At 44.7% G+C, this 21,641-nt stretch overlaps 1 pseudogene across 1 annotated transcript; it reads left to right on the top strand.

Annotated features, from left to right (window-relative positions):
• Window positions 1–3,951: 3,951 nt before the first annotated feature.
• LOC110507126 (bridge-like lipid transfer protein family member 2) lies at window positions 3,952–19,821 on the top strand (annotated as a pseudogene). The gene is made up of 25 exons (XR_016492428.1): window positions 3,952–5,176; window positions 5,361–5,668; window positions 5,840–5,890; window positions 6,042–6,178; window positions 6,426–6,528; window positions 6,705–6,791; window positions 6,931–7,073; window positions 7,537–7,825; window positions 8,194–9,273; window positions 9,417–9,742; window positions 10,831–10,901; window positions 10,932–11,027; window positions 11,289–11,595; window positions 11,894–12,052; window positions 12,365–12,572; window positions 13,177–13,275; window positions 13,586–13,751; window positions 13,861–14,008; window positions 14,348–14,503; window positions 14,773–14,895; window positions 15,029–15,209; window positions 15,504–15,581; window positions 16,608–16,718; window positions 16,880–17,015; window positions 19,216–19,821. The product of XR_016492428.1 is annotated as a bridge-like lipid transfer protein family member 2 (transcript).
• The last annotated feature ends 1,820 nt before the right edge of the window (window positions 19,822–21,641 follow it).

Genomic DNA, 21,641 nt, shown 5'->3' with positions numbered 1-21,641 from the left:
GCCTTGATTAACATATAGATTCTGGGAACATCAGAAGGTTTTGGGAAATTAACTATATTCTGGTAATCCGACCAATTGAACATATGCGGTGGTACTTAATGAATATGATGTCCGTTAGGTTGTCATCTGAGACATTCTCATCAATGATAAGATGACAAACTCTACAGTGGAAAGTCTACACATCAGAGTTATCGGATTCACATGGAATTGTTGTTCAATTTAAATGTTTGAATATTAAATTATTCGTGATGGGATGAAATGTGATTTTAGCTTCTAAAATGTGAGAATTGGGTTTTCATAAGGTTAGGGCTCTGCTCAATCAGTGGCCCGCCCCTGTGAATAGTCATGGGTTATAAAACTTTTCAGACACACCCTTCTCGCTCCACTATATAAAGCCTTGACGACAATATAACCTCCTGTTCTGAGGATGTGAGGACTACGGTCCGATGTCAGAATGGTTCAGATAATAACTACAGAACGAAGTCAACATCAGCGTGAGCTTTGGTTGTGAATGGTATGAACTTTGGACTCTTATTGAGTTTGAGTTTATTTTTATTTACAGGGACTGCACATTAATCAACGTTTCAGTAAAAGTGCCGGTTTTATAATTTTCAACCGCAGTCCCTGGGAAGGTTATTAAAAACAATTACAGTATAGACAATAGAAACATAGGACAAGCAAGACATAGCATACAGACAGAGCAACATAGGACGAGCAAGACGTAGCATACAGACATAGCAACATAGAACAAAAAGCAGCAAGACAAAATTCATAAAAGCAACTAAGTGTTTCCACACCTCACAAGCTACAGACAACAGACAACATGGAAAGAGGCAACACACAGCTAGGGACCATGTTCACAAATCTGATTGACCTTTAGCCATGTCTTCAAGCATTTTGTGAAAGTGTGATATGTGGTGCAGTTATGTGTGTCTGATGGCAGTGTATTCCAGACATGGGAAGCTCTCACAGAGAAAGCGGATTTACTAAAGGTGCTTTTCGTTAAGGGAACTATACAGTCACCTCTCATGGCAGACCTTGTGGATCTGCTGCCATATGTTTGGGTTTTCTGTTTAACAAAAATACTGAGTGGAGGGGGAGCCAGGCCATTTAGGATCTTGAATACAAGACATACGTCAGTGTATTGCACAAGATTTTCCCAACTCAGGAGCTTTCTGAGGATGTAACAGTGATGATGGCTATTGGGCTTCCTATCAAGCACTTTGAGAGCCTGTTTATAGACAGACTGAATAGGTCTTACTGTCGTACAGCAAGCTTGGGCCCAACTAGTCAAGCAGTATGTTATGTGGGGGAGTATCATAAATTTGAAGTACAGTTTTGCTACCTCTGTAGTCAAACAATTTCATATAAATCGGAAATTAACTAGGTTGAATTTGGTTATTTGAATTACCTTTTTCACATGCTTTTTAAGAGAGGTTGGAATCAAGTATGATGCCAAGGTACTTAAAATCAGATACCACCTGGAGCTTCACCTCTGACACATAGACATATGGCTCAGTAGCATCTGTTGCCCTCTTTGTGAAGAACATGCAAACAGGTTTTTTTCACATTGAGATGCAAACATGAGTCACTGAGCCACTTTGTAACCTGGACCATTACAGTAGTGAGTTCTTGTGCAGCTTGTTGTTTGCTCTTTCATGCACATATATCACTGTATCATCTGCATACATTTGAACTTCAGACCCAGTACAGACAGAAGGCAGATCATTAATGTACAGGCTGAACAGGAGGAGCCCCAGTATTGACCCTTGGGGCACGCCCACATCATAGCTAAGAGTGGGCGACAGCTCATTGCTCACTCTGACACACTGAGTTCTGTCTTCATGGTATGATTTCATCCATCTCAAGGCATCAAGGGAAAAGTTGAACTTGGACAATTTTGTGATGAGAATCTCATGGTTAACAGTATCAAAAGCCTTCCTTAGGTCCAGAAACACAGCCCCAACAACGCCCCCTTTGTCCATCTTGGACTTCACATTTTCCAGAAGAAAGCAGTTGGCCGTTTCTGTGGAGTGTTTCGCTCTGAAGCCAAACTGCATGGAGTGTAATGTGAAGGGGCTGTTGTTGAGGTGGGCAATCAGTTGTTCTGCTACACACTTTTCAACAACCTTTGACACCACAGGTAGTATACTAATGTGCCTGTAGTTACTCACGTCAGCAGGGTCGCCTGATTTAAAGATGGCAGTTATTATGGCTGACTTCCATACCCTTGGAAACACCCCGAGACCAATAGATGTGTTGGTGACCTTAGTAATGGGGCCAATGAGTGACTCTTTGTAGTTTTTAAGAAAGGTAGAGTCGGGCCCAAACACATCTTTGGCTTTAGAGTTCTTTAGTGAGCTAATCAACTTGTTCACCTTTGACTCAGAAACCTCCCTTATGATGAAGACAGGTTGAGCATAATTTACTAGCACTGAGCCCAAGAAACCAGTGGAGGGGTTCTGTGTCAGCACCCTGACAGGGTCAATAAAGTAGGAATTGAAGGCTATTGCTATTTCGACTGCATCCTGTGTTAGATTGTTATTCACCATGATTTCTAGTCTTTTTGCAGTGTTACTATGGTCTTTCCCTGTTAACTTTTTTAGATTCTCCCAGATCAGTTTAGAATTTCCCTTTGCTTCACCAATTATGTTAATAAAAAAGTTTGCCTTGGCCTGTCTGATTTCTTTCATCACCTTATTTATCAACATGGTAAACCTACGTCTGTCATGCTCTAATTTGGATATCAGGGCTATTTTTAGAGCATAATCTCGTTCTTTCATCAATTTCCAGATTTCTCCATTCAGCCAAGGAAGAGTGCTCTTTTGGCCAGGTTCGGATTTGATTTTCTTAAGGAAACCATTTATTGTAGTCTGGATTGTGGATAGAAAAACCTGACTATCAGCTTCCACATCTGTATAGGACAAGTGATCATTCCAGTTAATTCCCTTAATTTGCTGTTTCAAAATAGCTTAATTCACTCTTAGGTATTCTTAGTTGATCCGGCTTTCTAACAGTAGAGAGGTTAAACCTGCTTTTAGACAGCTTTCTGGCTATAAGTGTCAGATTATGATCAGATAGTCCAGTAACCATATTGAATGATTTAGTCACTCTCTCTGGTTTATTACTGAACACCAAATCAATCTGTGTTTTAGAGAAACAAGTCACCCTGGTTGGCCCTTTAACTAGCTGTGTAAGGTCAAAGGTATTAGTGATCCGTTTGAGGGTTTTCCTACAAAACTTGTCTTCATAATTAATGTTAAAATCTCCCATTAAGATTACCTCTTTCCCAAAGTCACATTCCCTAAGCATGTTATTAAACTGATCAAAAAACACACTTTTGGTGGAAGGTGGCCTATACATTCCAATAAGGGTAAAAGACATTTGGGGAGACAGTGTAACTTTCAGGCCAATACATTCTAGTTTATTATCACATGACCACTCAATTTGTTTACTTCGGATATGTTCTTTAATGTAAATCATCACACCCCTCCTCTTCCTTCAATCCTGTCTCTCCTGAAGACATTGTAGCCAATCACAATCAAAGCAGCATATGGAGAGGTTTTATGGAGTCATGTCTCTGAGAGGCAGAGGAAGTCAAGGTTGGAGTCTGTGAGTGGATGTTGAATTTGGTCACTTTTTGGAATGACACTACGAATGTTCAAGTGCCCCCCTAGTGGTCCCTTGGGCATAGCTCGTGGGTCCCAGATGACTCGAGAGTGATTGACACATTGAAAAAAGTAACATTTTTTGTGTTTTCTGATGGCTGGGTTTAGGCCGTTTTGTTTCGTTTTGATTAGGGGCAGTTCGGTAGCGCAATTAACAATCCCTCCCGCCTGCACTGGATGCAGGGAACTAATTAAAACAGCTTGGGTACAGAGTCAGGAATCGCATATCGCGACTTGGGTATGTTTGAAGAGTCAAAATCTATCCTGGAGCCGGATGAGTCGAGAGAAACCATGGGACCATAGCACTCACCCACTTCCACAGCGGCGACGATCATCAGTGGACGAGGCCATCAACCGCTTTTCACTCCGGTGAGTGTGGATCGTCCACTATTCACGACAGAAGTCATACCTCCTAGCCGTTGAGTTAGCAACAGCAGCTGCAAACGATGGTTAGGAAGGAACAGGTGCATTTCTCCGTGTTTATTTCAGGAAATAGACAGGATATGGATTTCAAGCAAACTTTTAAACCAGAACCTGCCCGTGAGTGTATAAACATGTCTTCAAAACAATCTTATGACCTCACATCATAATTGCATATCTCTCAGCCTTCTTGCCCTTTTAAGGGAAAGGGCCCGTGAATCATTCAACAGTACAAGGTTGTGAACTGTGTGTTTGTTCCTCAGGAGGTGCCTGGAGTTGTGTGTGGGCGAGACCAGAGTGAGAGTGGACCTGCAACAGCCTCTGAGACCTTGGGCGCCTAAGAGCTGTGATGGAGGAGAGTCGGAAGGTTCCTCTTAGCCCCGCAACCCTGCGGTTTATCTCCCAGGAAGGGACCAACACAGAACTGTTTATATAAGATTGCTACTCACAAAATATTTCATGAAATAAGTGTTCTCAGTTCACTCTGCTGCTGTCTGTCTCTTCTCTCAGTTGCTGTCCTTCCATATTGACTCCATCAACGTGATGGTGTTTAACCTAGCCCTGTCAGAGTCTCTATGGTACATGACCACCTCAAGTATTGACCTACTGCTCAACCATCAGGGCAAAAGGTATTAAACCTCCACACACTAAAGTCATCTAAACAGATCGGTCTTATCTTAGCCTGTCTGTTTAAATGTTCATGATTTTTCATATCAATTTCTCAAACTTTCATTACAGGTTGGCCTGGGACTTTTTCTGTGGGGCAGCTAAGCAGTAAAGTGCTTAAAATCAGAGTGGAGTTTTTTCCCATGTAAACATAGCAGTCTTTTGAGTGTCTCTCTTTAAATAAGTGTTACTTAACAGAATGTATTTCACTGCATTGTCTCAACTCACTGCTCAGCAGGATACATGTCTGCCAGAGACGTCCCTGAGCCTGGTGCTGTCTGGGGATGTCAGCCTACCAGAGCTGGGTCCAGGCCGAACGGCCCTGTGTGTGAGAACACTGCTGGCTGAGCTGCACAAAGGCTTGTTCCTCAGCCAGCTACTGCTTCCACCTCCTCCTCTGGAGAGCACTCTCTCTGCAGATGGTGAGAAAGGGCAATGGGTTTCGTCCCAAGGGCACCTTATTCCCTATATAGTGCACTACTTTAGGGAGAAATGTGCCATTTGACATGCAGACATGGTGTTATTGTATGGTTGCTGTGAGGTAATTTTGAGAACCATTCGGAGATGCATTATTCACAACCACTTCTGTCTGTCATTTTCTTTTAGAATGTGGAAAGGACAAGTTTTTCCAGACTGAAGCAGTGGAGCAGTTTCATCAGCTGGTGCCCCAGAAGGTCAGCGTGGAGTTTGAGAATACTAGTATAACCCTGTCCATGCACAGCCAGAAAAGGTGAGTCATAGGACATGGAGTTAGTATGAATTATATTTTATGTGTTGGTTTGTGTTTCTGTTATTCCATTTTCTTCATCCTTTGACTATCTGAATCATCGGACGTGAGGACGAGCAGCTGTTGCTCAGGAGCTTCACCCCTGAGATGAGCTTCCCTCAGAGCAGCCTGGAGCTACTTCTGGAGGGTGAGTGGAGAGCTTGGCACCAGAAAGAAGTGTGTCACAAATGGCAATCTATTCCCTACATAGTGCACTATATAGGGAATAGGTTGCCATTTTGGATGTAGCCATAGAGGAGGGGATGAGAGGGTCTGGGAGGGTGGGGAAAATATCCATTCCTTGTTTGTGTATCATCAGATGGGCAGACAGAGAATCCTTTGCCTTAACACCCTCAGGACTGTCTTGCAAGTGAGTGGTGTGGATTTGATTGATATGGTTACTAGTTTTCATAGTTGCATTGCATCAACATAGCTTTTTGCAAATATGTTTGACATTTGATCTCTCGTAAGAAATATGTTTGTTCTGAAGTCTCCTGCTTGTCTCCCACTCATGTCCCCAGGTGACATCAGTGGACATTTCAGGGCCAGTCAAGGTCAACACCTGCATCATCCACTACCGTCACCAGGAGTTCTCCCATTGGCTAGACCTGTTTCCATGGGAACAGCTTATTCATAGGAAAACAGCTCATAGAAAGAGGTATGAGCATTTTCAACTGACAAACCAGACTGGAGAATGTCAAGCACACCAGTTCATTGCTTGAAACGGATGTAAAGACAATATCCAAAAACATACATTACTAACTTGGCCCTATAACATGGTTTCTTTTTGATATTGATTAACACTCTAATTCTCTCCTGTCTGCTTCCTCATGTTTCTGTTGTGTCTGGGGGTATATTGTGGTGTGTAGTCCAGTGGAGTATTTGCATACCCTCCCGTCCTACAGGAACTTCCCCCACCTGGACACCCCAGTGATGATCAGCTCCTCAGTGTCCAATGTCTGGGTGACACTCCTCCCTTCGCCCTGGGCTTCATCTCAGTCAGCACAGGTACAGCCCAACACACACTCGCACAAGGCATGGTCAAAATATACTCCTGTTGCATTAAAGGTCAAGAATATGTTGTGGGAACACAAAGTTTAGTCTTGCCTGGAGAGGAATGACAGGAATGCTAATGAACAGCAGTGGGTGTTTTTCTTCAGTTAATTCTGCTTTCAACATTGCAGTGGTTTCAGGAACCATGGTGCTGGAGCTGTTGAATCAACCCTTTCCAAACATACCCAGCCCTGATAGATTACATTCCTCTATATATGGTAATCAAATGCAATATCCTTTTACATCACAGAATCATCACACACCTACACATAGTGAGTAGAGTTAGAGTTGCATACCAAAGTGTAGTAATGTGACTTGTGATCTTCAGTAGATCTGAATATGTCATGTATAATATAGAGATGCAGCACTTCCTGGACATCAGCACAAATGCAGAGAGCCTCAATTTCCAGAATGTTCACCGCCACCTCTCTATGTCCCTGGCAAACACGTGTGGGGGGGAAGCCCTCATCCTCGACTCCCTTACACTGCAGGCATACAAGGTAGGCAATAACTATTTAGGGTTACTCACCCACTACTACTCCCCAAGGTTTCAGCTGGGTTCCAATGATGTGATGAAGAACACCAAAATCAGGCTACAGGAATTCCTACTTATCTGAAATGACTATCTATTCATAAATCGTTGAAGTTGACCTCTAAACCACGGGTCAAACTCATTCCACAGAGTGCCGGGTGTCTGTGGGTTTTCACTTCTCCCTTATACTTGATTGATGACACAAGGTCACTAATAGTAAGGAACTCTCCTCACCTGGTTGTCTAGGTCTTCATCGAAAGGAAAAACCTAAAACCCCCAGACACTAGGCTCTCCTTAGAATGAGTTTGACACCCCTGCTCTAAAAACACCCTTCTTTTCCTCTATTGACCTGATGATCACAGCCCTGATTTAGTATTTGACCAATACTACACCAGCCATTGTTGTTATCTTTGTTGTCTCTGTCACCCCAGGGGAGCTTCAACAAGCCCCAGAGTGAGTCCAGTAGCCATTCTGAGAGTGTGAGTGTGGAGTCCAGTGTGAGGGGACTACAGCTGGATGTGTCAGAGACCTGTGCCCTGTGGCTGTCCCGCCCACTGTCCCTCTGTAACCTAGACAGCTGCTGGAGGCCTCAGAGCAGTCAGATGTGGTGCCTGTACCTGTCCTTGTTGATGGGACAACCTACCCCTACCCCTGCCTTTTATTTTAAGATTGAGTGTAACCTGGAGGATGTCAACTTGTTCACACTCTCCAATGTAGCAGGTAAGTTAAATGGGAAGTGCTGTTTAGGGTTTGCATCCAAAATGGCACCCTATCCCCTATATAGTTCACTACTTTTGACCACAACCCTATGGCCCCTGGTCAAAATTAGTGCACTATATAGGGCAGGGGTACTCAACTCTTACCGTACGAGGTCCGGAGCCTGCAGGTTTTCTGCACCTGGTGTCCAAGTTCTAAATCACTCTCTGATTTAGAGGGGAACAATGGAAAAAATGCAGTGGCACTGGCTTCCAGTCCAGAGTTGAGTTTGAGGGATATAAGAAATAAGGTGCATTTTGGATGGACCTTTTAATATCCATCTCTGACTAGGCCGACATTGAGTATGGTAATTGACTCCTGTGTTGTACTAGGAGCTGTGTCTTTGTGGGTGGACACTGTGAAGGCCCAAGACTCGGCAGAAAGCTCCACGGTGTCTGTCCAGGGTGTGTGTGTCTGTGGTGAAGGCTCTCACAGAGACCATTGAGCCCTCCTGTCCCTCAGCCCAAACCCCCAACCCTATCCTCAGCCTCTCCATCCTGGCCGTCTGCTACCACATCACCACCGGGAACGTGGAGGTAGCTTACAGTTACTCATCCTTCCATCAGGCTTATCAGTCCTATTCCTTCTTCTTGATTGACAGTGTTATTCAGATAAGTTTGCATGGGCAGAACCCGCTTCACAGCCTAGGTAACGGAGCACAACTACCTTCTGCAGCACACAGACGCCCTGTCCCCCTCCACTCACTCCGGCTCCATGAATGTCCGCTCGCCCCACATGTTTCTCAACTTCGACGGCAACAACATATTCTCCTTCAAGGGCTTGGAGGTCCAGACGCACCCTAATCAGGCCATGGACCAACGCCACCTCTTTCCCTTCCTCTCCACCTGACACAACCGTGTCTGGGTGTTCACCTGCCTCTGCCTGGCTGTGGAGTTCCCCTTCCAGTACAACTTCTCCAACTCCTTTGACAAGTTCATCAGCATTCAGAAGTTGCTCAAGTCCCTGCACATCAACCCCAGCCAGACCCCAGGCCTCCAGCGTCTGCCCCCAGATCTGGTCTTCAAGATCAGACAGTTCTCCTTCGTCTTCCTGGATGACGTGTTTGAGATCAAGCTTAGGGACAACTACGATCTGATGAAGGACGAGAGCAAGCAGAGCTCCAAGAGGCTCCAGCTGCTGGACAAGAAAGTGGCTGACCTACCGAAGCAGCACAGAGAACTGCTGCCTGCGCATAGAGATCTACATCCAGCGCTCCCGTCGCCTCTACTCCAACACGCCCATGAGGAAGTCTCTTCTGACCTGGAGCTGGTGGCCCTGGCCGACCAGTCCCTCCACGGGCCGGAGCGCGTCCGCGAGCAGCTGAGGGACATCGATGGAGTCAGCCCCTTCCCCAGAGACGGGCTCCCCCTCGTGGTGCCGGGCAATCAAGTTCAACCTCACTGCCTTCTTGGGTGAGTGATGGGATTGTGTCCCAAATGGAACCCAATTACCTTTTTATAGTGCACTACATTTGGCCATTGCTCCATACCTTAATTATTTATATTAATATTGATAATATTATCTTTATACTAAATTATTTTTCCCCCTGCGCCAGTGAGAATCCGGGACTATCCTCGTTACCTGTTTGAGATCCGGGACTGGGAGCTGTCAGGCCGTCTGATCGGGACCGAGCAGGACGGGCTCGCCACAGGCAGATGCTGCCACTAGGCCAGCCATGGGGAGATGTAACCATCCACAGGAACATGCCACCACTCAAGTTCTACTGCGATTTCAAATGTGAGTCAAGTGTTTCAATGAAACGCGATCCTCGTTTTTTGAGATCAACACTTGTATTTTCAACAGTTGGCAATAGACACACACTGGACGATCACATACGGTGCATTTGGAAAGTATTCAGACCCCCTCACTTTGATTGGAGTCCACCTGATTGAACGTGGTTTGGAAAGCCACACACCTGTCCTATATAAGGTCCCACAGTTGACAGTGCATGTCAGAGCAAAAAAACAAACCATGAGGTCGAAGGAATTGTCCGTAGTGCTCCGAGACAGGATTGTGTTGAGGCACCGATTTGGGGAAGGGTAACAAAACATTTCTGCAGCACTGAAGTTCCCCAAGAACACAGTGGCCTTCTTCATTCTTAAATGGAAGAAGTTTGGAACCCCCAAGACTCTAACTAGAGCTGGCCGCCCGGCCAAACTGAGCGAAGGGCCTTGGTCAGGGCGGTGACCAAAAACCCAATGGTCACTCTGACAGAGCTCCAGAGTTCCTCTGGAGATGAGAGAACCTTCCAGATGGACAACCATCTCTGCAACACTCCACCAATCAGGCCTGAGTGGTAGAGTGGGCAGATGGAAGCCACTCCTCAGTAAAAGGCACATGACCGCCCACCAAAAGGCACCTAAAGGACTCTGACCAAGAGAAACAAGATTATCTGGTCTAATGAAACCAAGATTGAACTCTTTGGCCTGAATGCCAAGCGTCACGTCTGGAGGAAACCTGGCACCATCCCTACGGTGAAGCATGGTGGTGGCAGCATCATGCTGTGGGGATGTTTTTTCAGCAACGGACTGAGACTAGTTAGGATTGAGGGAAAGTTTAAAGGGTCCAAAGTACAGCGAGATCCTTGAAGACCTGCTCCAGAGCACTCGGGACAATGACCCTAAGACAATGACCCCAATGACCTCCCCAGGTGCATTACTGGGCCTTCTTCGCTCAGTAGAGGGGCATCCAGGTGGAGTGCAGCAAAGGCCACGTCTTCACCAGAGGGGCTCAGAGACTCATCCCACAGGGTAAAAAGAGCTGGCACAACACAGGCATAGTAATTTATACACTCACGTAATAAAACATTGGGCCTAAAAACATTACATCTTCCCATATACATTAGTGCCCTACTAAAGTAGTGCACTATATTTGGAATTGGGTATTATTTGAGACTGAGTTGTTGAACAGCCTACCTGTTGGTCTAACTCGTGAGTGTGTCTGTGCACGTCGTCTGTCTGTCCTCTCAGCGGGCACGGTGATGAGGCTGATCTCAGAGTGGAACGTGACCCAGATGGTTTCAGAGCTGTCCCTGATGACGGTGCACCTCATGGCCTCCGCCTGGGACTAGACGGCTGACCACCAGATCAACGCCCAGGTGAAGAAGACCCACTTGCTCGGCCTGTCCTCCTTCAGTTACCAGCGCCAGAGCAACCGCATGGAGGAGGTAAGACAACGGGGAGGGGATGGTAGACACCCCAAAGTTGATGGCACAGACTGCGTCTCCATTTGCACCCTATTCCCTATGTCGTTCACTACTTTTGACCAGGGACATTGGGGTGCCAGTTGGGACACAAACACAGTAGTTTTAAATGAATTATATTTGTTCTGTGTCTCAACCCTTCATTTGTAGTTCTACAATCAAAAGGCATAGCTAGATCTCTTGTAAAAATGTGAAGTGTATAAATGGTGTTTCTCATTGTGGCAGGGGGTGAACCCAAAAGATGAGGTGAATGCCCCGTACACCCACAAGCTGTGCCTGGTTGACCTGCGAGCCGCCTGGACCACCACTAACAGGAACATAGCAGTCGGTCTGTACGACGGCTACAAGAAGGCAGCTGTTCTCAAGAGGAACCTCTCCATAGAGGCTCTGAAGGGCCTGAGGATAGACGCTACACTGCAAGCTGCCAAGAAGCTCAAGCGCTCTTTGTCCAACTACTCTGGCGGCCACAGCACAGCCCCCTCCACCCCAACCATGCCCAGCACCAGCCGCCCTGAGAAGAGCCCGTACGAAGGTAGGATGTTTCCCCTGGAGTAACAGAAGTTCAGCCTAATTCCTTGTGAATGAATGGTCTTTCATGTGATTTTCTTTTAAGGGATTTTCAGATTTTATTGAACAGATGGTGAGAGGATGACAGTGGACAAATAAAGAGAGAGGTTTGAAACCGGCCTTTGGTACATATGTCATCACTAGATATGTATGCCAGATGCTGCAGCATTACTGTTAGACCAGCCAGGCCATATGAATGGTCTTTCAATGTGATAAGTTACTACCTCTGTTTCTTCAACTCTTCCTTCCTCCTCTCTCTGCAGGGACATCCATGCTGCAGAAGCTAATTGCAGAGACTAATAAGTTTGTGGTGTTCTCAGAGGAGGACTCTGGTGTGAGTGATCAGCTGTGTGGCATCGCTGCCTGCCAGACAGACGACGTCTACATCCGCAACTGGTTCATTTGAGCTGGTCAACTGTCAGGTACAACTAGTCTGGGACTTTAGGTTCATGGCAAATCAGATTAAGATTGTAAAGAGCAGTGGGCCAATCACACTTGTAATGCCCCAGAAGTTAACAATTCTGTTTGCTAACAGGACCTTATTGGACAAAGACAAATATGGAAAGAATGTTCTGCGTCTCAGTCATTTCGGATCCTTAGCGATACTGAAAACAGAACTTGTTCTATTTTTTAGCAACATTCTAATATAAAATGTTCTGCCAATCTAGCATTTTATTTAGCATGTGACACTCCAGTCTCCAGGGTTATAATCCTGCTCTGCTGTCTGTCTGTAGATAATGTTGTGTGGCACAGAGACAGCTGGCTGACGGCTGGTGTCTGCTGCCAAGGCCCAGGTGCTGCAGTGTGAGCACCACCCGGTCTGGTACAGCGACACTCTCAAGCAGAAGACCACCTGGACCTGTCTGCTGGACAGCATGCAGTACTTTGCCACCATGGAACCCAACCCCTCAGAGCAGGAGGACTGGCAGCTGTGGCTTGAGGTGGGCCAGTGAAACCATTATTAACAGGCTCTGAAAGATGCACTATGCAGAAATCGCTCCGCCATTTCCTGGTTTCTAAAGTTCTAATAGTTTGCCTAGTTTCAGTTTGCGACAAAGCAAGTATAGTGTTGAGAATCATTGTAACATCTAAACCACTGTGAAATATATTTTCCATAACCAAAAATTTTCAGCTGTAAAATTTTTTTTTTTTTTAATTTAAAAAAAAGTAAAACGCAAAAACAGAACTTAAGAAAGGGGAAGCAAAGGGGAAGCATAGCGCACGTAGAACAGATCTAACTGTTCAATGAGTGACAGATCTGACTCACATTTCTATATACATTTGGTCAGGTTGCCCAAAAAGTTATAATGCCACTTTAACAGGAACTACCATAAATTATCATCTGTAGCATTGAATGTAGCATTGAGCATATGTGTTGCATATGGCTCATGATGGCTTACATTCAGGCTCAAGTCCAAGTTACATGACAGAGTATTTCTGTATTAGGTCCAATACAGAGAGCGTATTTGTGCAGTTAGTCTTTCAGATTCAGGGTGCTGTCATAGCTTTGACCATGTGTCTTTTCCTTGGTTGTGTGTGATGCGTCTGAAAAACATTGAGGAGCACAGGAAGCGTCACCTGGACTCCATGCTGGAACTGATGGAGAGTGGTCAGGCTGTTGGAGGCATGGTCAGCACCACCACAGGTACTTCTGCTCCTCACACATCCACTCTACCTCATAGAATGCACTCTGTTTAAACCATGGCCCTGCAAAGCTGAACATCTCAACTTGATCTGAATCTTTCCTTAAAGGGGGAATTCCCAAAAATGTTACATTTATATTCACCATCTCCAGCACCATAAGTATCGACATATTTGTAAACTGCACATTTTATGTTATGTAGTTTAAAAGTTCCACATGATGATGATGATGATAAGGTTAAAAAGTGGTGGAATTGCCTTTTTAACTTGTGTCAAGGTAAATGTAACACTTCCTCTCTGTTCTGTGTATCCAGACTGGAACCAGCCGGCCCAGGTGAATGACACCCAGCAGGTCCAGCGTATTATCTCTCGTTGCAGCTGTCGCATGTACTACATCGGCTACAGCCACGACATCGACCCTGAGCTGGCCACGCAGATCAAACCCCCAGAGCTACGGCGCAACGAGAAGGAAGACTTGCTGTGTTCTATTTCATTCTGAGGCAACCTACATCCTCAAATACAGTGTTGGAACATGCTGACTGTTTTTTGCTGTGTTATTGAGTGTAAAGGCTTGAGCCCTTTGACTTAGTAGAGTGGGAGGAAACATACCATCAGGGGCTGTGGACACCTTCACCCTCATTCACCATGACCTGGAGATCTCCACCAACCCTGTGCAGTATGCTATGATCCTGGACATCGTCAACAACCTATTGCTGCACGTTGAGCCCAAACGCAAGGTAACGAGATGTCAGCATCTGACTAGGCAGTGTTTTGTCCTATAGCATTTGCAACTGTGTAAGGGGTGAATCCTAACTCCCACTTAAGTCAAATTTTCACTTAGTCATGCATTGAGGTCAATGGGAGACTAAGTTAAATTTTTACTTGAGTGGAACTTTGGATTCACCCCTTACTGTATGATAGCTGAATCTCTTAACTCTACAAGTCCCTTTGCGTCCCAAATGGCATGATATTCTCTATGTAGTGCATGACTTTTGACGAGGGCTTTAAATAAGGTGCCATTTGGGATGCCTCCTGTCCTATCCTCTAACCATGTTGTGTGTGGGCTCTGTCCTCAGGAGCACAGTGAGAAGAAGCAGCAAGTGCGTTTCCAGCTGGAGATCTCCAGTAACCCAGAGGAGCAGCGCAGCAGCATTCTATACCTGCAGGAGGCTGTCAGGCAGCACATGGCCCAGATCAGACTCCTGGAGAAACAGATCTACTCCAATATCAGGGTGAGCCATTGGACAGACTGACATACACACTCTTCTCATAGGCCCTGTGTGTGGAGGCAATGGCTGATTTCAACACTACTTGTGAGGTGAAAGTTGAAGGTAATTCCGATGGGAGAGACGATACAGTTGTATTCGATCTAGTTTACTTTATTCAATTATAATCTAGAGTGGGAATAAACACATCCCTGAGTTATGAATCCCTAAACACTGAAATATCTACTTGGTGAGTGTGTATTTGACCTGTGTGGTGTGTGTATGACCTCCCTCAGGCCCAGCCTGTGGAGCTGAGAGGGGATGAGCAGTCAGAGATCAACGTGAGGCTGCAGAACCAGCTCAACCTGGGAGAAGACTGACATGCAGATGAAGAGTGAGGTGCTCAACATCCTCATCAGGTCAGCACAACACCGCCACACACACACACCATCATTTCAAGGACTAGGAAACTACTCAGCCAACAATGGGAAGTTCTGCCAACCACACTCACGTCTCCTGTGTTCTTCTCTGTATGTCTCGCTCTGCTCCTAGATGTTTTAAAGACTTCCTGCTGCAGAGGGCCAATAAGCTGGAGCTGCGTAAACCCCCGGGGGACGTGAGTGTGGTTCGCAGGACAGAGATCTGCTTTGCCCAGGCCCGCTGGTGTCTCACTGAGGAGGATGGACAGCTGGGCATTGCTGAGCTGGAGCTGCAGAGGTTCATGTACAGCAAGGTGTGTGGGCATGGGGCAGGGAGGACACTGCTCTGTCCTTACAAGGAGATGACCCTAACTCTTTTCATGCTGTGCTTCGGCAAGAGAGCTGGGCCCATATTCACCAAAAGTCTCAGATTAGTAGTGCTGAAATTAGGATCAGTTTTGCCCTCTAGATAGTAATGAATGAGATGATATAGACAAGGGGGTACCTGATCCTAGATTAGTACTCCTACTCTGAGACGCTTTATGAATGCGGGCCCTGATGTTGACGCTAAACATCTGTTAAACTGTCTCCTCCCACAACTGAACAAGTCAGACGACACAGCAGAACATCTCCTGGAACTGGGCTGGTTCACCATGAACAACCTGCTCCCCAACGCTGCATACAAGGTCAGGAAATAGTGCTAATCTGACCTTTTCTTTGGTAAGGGCAGTCTGCAGCTCAATCCGTGTATCGTTTTGGATACATTTTTACAACATGAGCTATGAACCTGTGAAGCTTACAAATATGTCCTCTGATAGGGCAAGCCTTTTTGTTTTTTCAATATTTTGTCAGAAGTTTTAATCTCCTGCTGTTACTGATCCAATGATTCCAGGCCATGCTGCACCCAACATGTAGTGCTCACAAATAACTCTAATGCAGTGTTTGCTTGTGTTGTTAACTCTACTTGTTAACTTTACCCTGTGCAGCACGTGAGGTTATGTATGGTGCTGGTACAGAAACTGGGAGTTCATGTCACTGTTGTTGAACAGTATGATGTCATCATCCAGTCAGCATCAAGGAAATCCCACTCAGAATATTATGGTTGTCTCCCAAATGGCACCCTATTCCCTATATAGTGCACTACTTTTGACCTGGGTCCTGGCTAATAGTAGTGCTCTATTAATGGAATATGGTGCCATTTGGGACTCAGGCTTTGTTATTCAGCATTGCATGTCCATCATGGGACTGGGTCACCAGAATGCCCAGATCCACAGTTCTTCGTCTTATTGTGGTGCCCCTCGTTGCATTTGCACCGTCATCTGAGTGCTGTATGGTACCATGCCTTGCATCGCTGTATGAGTCATGTTTGTTTTGCAGATTTTCTTTCCCGCTCATACGGGATATTTAGGAGGTAAAATCCATATAGCTGTGAATTGATTCATTTATCCTCCTCACAATTCATGCTGTATGGACACATGTTCAGATTCATTGTATTATCTTTACAAAATATTCTGAATTTGATTTGGTTTCCTACATTACAGGAAACATATTTTGGGGTTGCTTCATGAGTCCGAGGTTAGGAGCATGGCATTATTCAAGTGATTATTTTGTTTACGTGCCGAATGACACCATATTCCCTATATAGTGCACTACTTTCGGTGCCATTTGGGATGCAACCTCTGTGACTTAACTTCATGAAACCTGTCTCCTAGGTGGTGTTGCGTCCTCAGATCCCGTGTCATTCTGGCCGTCAGTTTGCCCTGCGCATCTTCAGTAAGGTCCGCTCCCCAGTGGGAGGCATCTCAGTCAAGGAGCACTTTGAGGTGAGGAGGAAGCATGTGATCATAACATTAGAGATGTCATAAGGTATGTATGTGGTCATAACATTGAAGATGTCGTAACACGATCATAACATTTAATTATGAAAGCATTGGCAGCATACAGTTAAACGTGTTTCTCTGTTGTAATGTGTTTGTGTCACCAGGTGAATGTGGTTCCTCTCACCATCCAGCTCATGTACCCGTTCTTCAAAAGGATGATGGAATTCTTTTTCCCAGGAAGGAACGTGGAGGAGGAGGAAGTTGCTGATGAGGAAGACAAGTCCCGAATGGTCACTACTGGTATGTATTGTCTCTACCTGCTAGCATCCTGTTCAGGGGGTGTACTTGTACATCAAGCTACAGAAGCTGGGTGCCTGCCCTATGGGCCATTCTGACTCGGACAAGGCTTACTTACCAGTTATTGATGTGCAACAGTTATGCTTTACTATATAATACATTCACTTGCCCTCAAGTCTCCATCCATCCGCTACATGTTGACCAGCCTGAAATCCACACCTGTCTCCACCCAACCAATATTACTTTCCATTGTCTGCCAATTCTTGTGTGGTATTCTATAGGTAGTTGCTGCGTCACCCCTGGTGTCTATTAAAAGCCTGGGACTAGTGTGACCTTAAGGGCTGTGCGAGAGTGTGCATCCCACATGGCACCCTATTCCCTAAATTGTGCACTATGGGCCCTGGTCAAAAGTAGTGCACAATAAAGGGGATTGGGTGCCATTTTGGAAAGTACAGGAGTGTAGGGTGTGGACTCTAGAGTGGTAGTCGTTCAGAGGCCGTGGTGGTACTGCTGCTGTCTTTTTCTTGAACTCACATTCACACTTGGTGCGTTGCTCTGCCACTTCTCACAATGGTGCTCGTTTAGTAAAGTTAGATCAAAGAAGAATCAATGTCTTGAAAGATCACATAATGAATCATTAGTATACTACATAACCAAATCAAATATAATTGCATAGTATGTTACTATTATACCAACAACACTACGTCATTTCTTGACATTTTAGGATGGTTAGCTAAATGGTAGAAAACAATGATCGTGCGACCAACTCAACAATGCGCCTCTAGGTAGAAGGTACTCACGAAACAGTAATTCAAGAAGATCTAAATGCATATGCTGCCATTTTTTTGTATTAATGTAGGCTACACTGTCCCACAAAATTATCCTGTTGTTTGGGGTTTGGGGTCACTTAGAAATGTCCTTGATTTTGAAAGAAAAGTACTTTTAAAAAAAAAACAGAATAGAAAGAGTGAGGCCCCAGTGCACAACTGAGCAAGAGGACAAGTACATTAGAGTGTCTGGTTTGACAAACAAATGCCTCCCAAGTCCTCAACTGGCAGCTTCATTAATACTGTAGCCGCAAAACACCAGTCTCAACGTCAACAGTGACGAGGCGACTCCGGGATTCTGGCCTTCTATGCAGAGTTCCTCTGTCCAGTGTCTGTTCTTTAAAAAAAAAAAATGTTTTATTGGCCAGTCTGAGAGATGGCTTTTTCTTTGCAACTCTGCTTAGGCCAGCATCCCCTAGTCGCCTCTTCACTGTTGACGTTGAGACTGGTGTTTTGCGGCTACCGTTTAATGAAGCTGCCACTTGTGAGGCATCTGTTTCACAAACTAGACACTCGAATGTACTTGTCCTCTTGCTCAGTTGTGCACTGGGGCCTCCCACTCTTTCTCTTCTGGTTAGAGCCCGTTTGTGCTGTTCTGTGAAGGGAGTAGTACACAGCGTTGTATGAGCTCTTCAGTTTCATGGTAATTTCTCACATGGAATAGCCTTCATTTCTCAGATCAAGAATTAAATGACAAGTTTCAGAAGAAAGTTATTTGTTCCTGGCCATTTTGAGCCTGTAATCGAACCTACAAATACTGATGCTCCAGATACTCAACTAGTCTAAAGAAGGCCAGTTTTATTGCTTCTTTAATCAGAACAACAGTTTTCAGCTGTGCTAACATGATTGCAAAAGGGTTTTGTAATAATCAATTAGCCTGTTAAAATGATCAACTTGGATTAGCTAACACAATGTGCCATTGAAACACAGGAGTGATGGTTGCTGATAATGGTCCTCTATGCGTATGTAGATGTTCCATTAAAAATCAGCTGTTTCCAGCGACAATAGTCATTTACAACATTGACAATGTCTACACTGTATTTCTGATCAGTTTTATTTTAATGGGCAATTTTGGTTTAAATTTTCTTTCAAAATCAAGGACATTTCTAAGTGTGTGTGTGTGTGTAAGTAATTATCCAGTCTGATAAACAATCTACCCGACCACTCGGAGGCGTCCGCTTGTTAATGCAATTTCAGAATGTGGGGGGGGGGGGTCATGACCCCAGTGAAAGTTGTCCCTGCTACTTTGCCAACTAGCTACATCTGCTGGTGGAATTGGCTTGTTGTTTCACAAGTACTTCTCAACTTTCTCGCTAAAGTTATGCTGCTTCAGATATGGCATCCTAAACCTTATATTGTGCCCTACTTTTCACCAGAGCTCTATGGACCCCTACCGACCAAGCCCTCCCTAACCCGGGCGACGCTAGGCCAATTGGCGAACCCAGGGACTCTGATGGCACAGCTGGCGCTGCAGTACAGCGCCCTTAACCACTGCGCCACCCGGGAGGCCCTCCTAAAGCTATTTTTATGTTACAATATAGAACTATGTATAGTTGACTTCATTCATATGTCCTATATACAGTGGGGCAAAAAAGTATTTAGTCAGCCACCAATTGCAAGTTCTCCCACTTAAAAAGATGAGGCCTGTAATTTTCATCATATGTACGCTTCAACTATGACAGACAAAATAAGAAAAAAAAAATCCAGAAAATCACATTGTGGGATTTTAATGAATTTATTTGCAAATTATGGTGGAAAATAAGTATTTGGTCACCTACAAACAAGCAAGATTTCTGGCTCTCACAGATCTGTAACTTCTTCTTTGAGGCTCCCCTGTCCTCCTCGTTACCTGTATTAATGGCACCTGTTTGAACTTGTTATCAGTATTAAATACACCTGTCCACAACCTCAAACAGTCACACTCCAAACTCCACTATGGCCAAGACCAAAGAGCTGTCAAAGGACACCAGAAGAAGAAGAAAGGAAGACTGAATCTGCAATAGGTAAGCAGCTTGGTTTGAAGAAATCAACTGTGTGAGCAATTATTAGGAAATGGAATAGATACAAGACCACTGATAATCTCCCTCGATCTGGGGCTCCACGCAAGATCTCACCCCGTGGGGTCAAAATGATCACAAGAACGGTGAGCAAAAAAACTCCAGGGAACCTAGTGAATGACCTGCAGAGAGCTGGGACCAAAGTAACAAAGCCTACCATCAGTAATACACTACGCCGCCAGGGACTCAAATCCTGCAGTGCCAGACGCGTCCCCCTGCTTAAGCCAGTACATGTCCAGGCCCGTCTGAAGTTTGCTAGAGAGCATTTGGATGATCCAGAAGAAGATTGGGAGAATGTCATATGGTCAGATGAAACCAAAATATAACTTTTTGGTGGTAACTCAACTCGTCGTGTTTGGAGGACAAAGAATGCTGAGTTGCATCCAAAGAACACCATACCTACCGTGAAGCATGGGGGTGGAAACATCATGCTTTGGGGTTGTTTTTCTGCAAAGGGACCAGGACGACTGATCCGTGTAAAGGAAAGAATGAATGGGGCCATGTATCGTGAGATTTTGAGTGAAAACCTCCTTCCATCAGCAAGGGCATTGAAGATGAAACGTGGCTGGGTCTTTCAGCGTGACAATGATCCCAAACACACCGCCCGTGCAACGAAGGAGTGGCTTCGTAAGAAGCATTTCAAGGTCCTGGAGTGGCTTAGCCAGTCTCCAGATCTCAACCCCATAGAAAATCTTTGGAGGGAGTTGAAAGTCTGTGTTGCCCAGCAACAGCCCCAAAACATCACTGCTCTAGAGGAGATCTGCATGGAAGGAATGGGCCAAAATACCAGCAACAGTGTGTGAAAACCTTGTGAAGACTTACAGAAAAGTTTGACCTCTGTCATTGCCAACAAAGGGTATATAACAAAGTATTGAGAAACTTTTGTTATTGACCAAATACTTATTTTCCACCATAATTTTCAAATAAATTCATTAAAAATCATACAATGTGATTTTCTGGATTTGTTTTCTCCTTTTGCCTGTCATAGTTGAAGTGTACCTATGATGAAAATGACAGGCCTCTCATCTTTTTAAGTGAGAGAACTTGCACAATTGGTGGCTGACTAAATACTTTTTTGCCCCACTGTATGCCACAGCAGACTTCTGTTTTACACTGTAGTTCCTCAGCATATCTGTGCAATATATCACAACCAAGCAGCAAAAAATATGTCCTTGTTTTATATTTGATGGCACTTACAGCTTTGATAGGCTCTGCGGAAGTAATGTTGTTGCAGCTTGTCTCCATAATGTTTTGTAATCTTAACACTACAGCTCTTTTTAATTAAGCAAAGTATTTCCAATATTTTTATTACCATGTTAATTATTTTAAATTACAGCTATACCAACACCTTAGTTTGTTATTCAATTACATCTTCCTTGAAGTGCAAGATGTTAATTATTTCTGTCTAAATATTTCAAGAAACATTTATTATAGCTCAATGAAGTGAGTTGTTTCTTTAACGCTTTTTCTTATCACCATGCATGTAACTGTTTGTCAATAAAATGTTCTAATGTCTCTTAAAGCTGAATGTGTCATGTATGTTCTCAAGTTCACTACACCGTCAACTTATAATTGATTTCGTAATTATTAATAGATGTGTAATAGAAATGTGGAGTTTTGGTTTTAGCTGTTATTTCCAGTGATCATATGACAGGCTCAACTGGAGCGGAACTTCGCCTTCTGCAGAATAACATCGAATGGGAGGTTATCATTCGTTGCTATTAATGACAATCAAACCCCGCGCG

Source organism: Oncorhynchus mykiss, chromosome 27 (assembly GCF_057628025.1).
Source record: "Oncorhynchus mykiss isolate SJ-2025 chromosome 27, ASM5762802v1, whole genome shotgun sequence".
Classification (NCBI taxonomy): Eukaryota; Metazoa; Chordata; class Actinopteri; order Salmoniformes; family Salmonidae; genus Oncorhynchus; species Oncorhynchus mykiss.
This window is presented reverse-complemented; position numbering and strand designations above follow the sequence as displayed.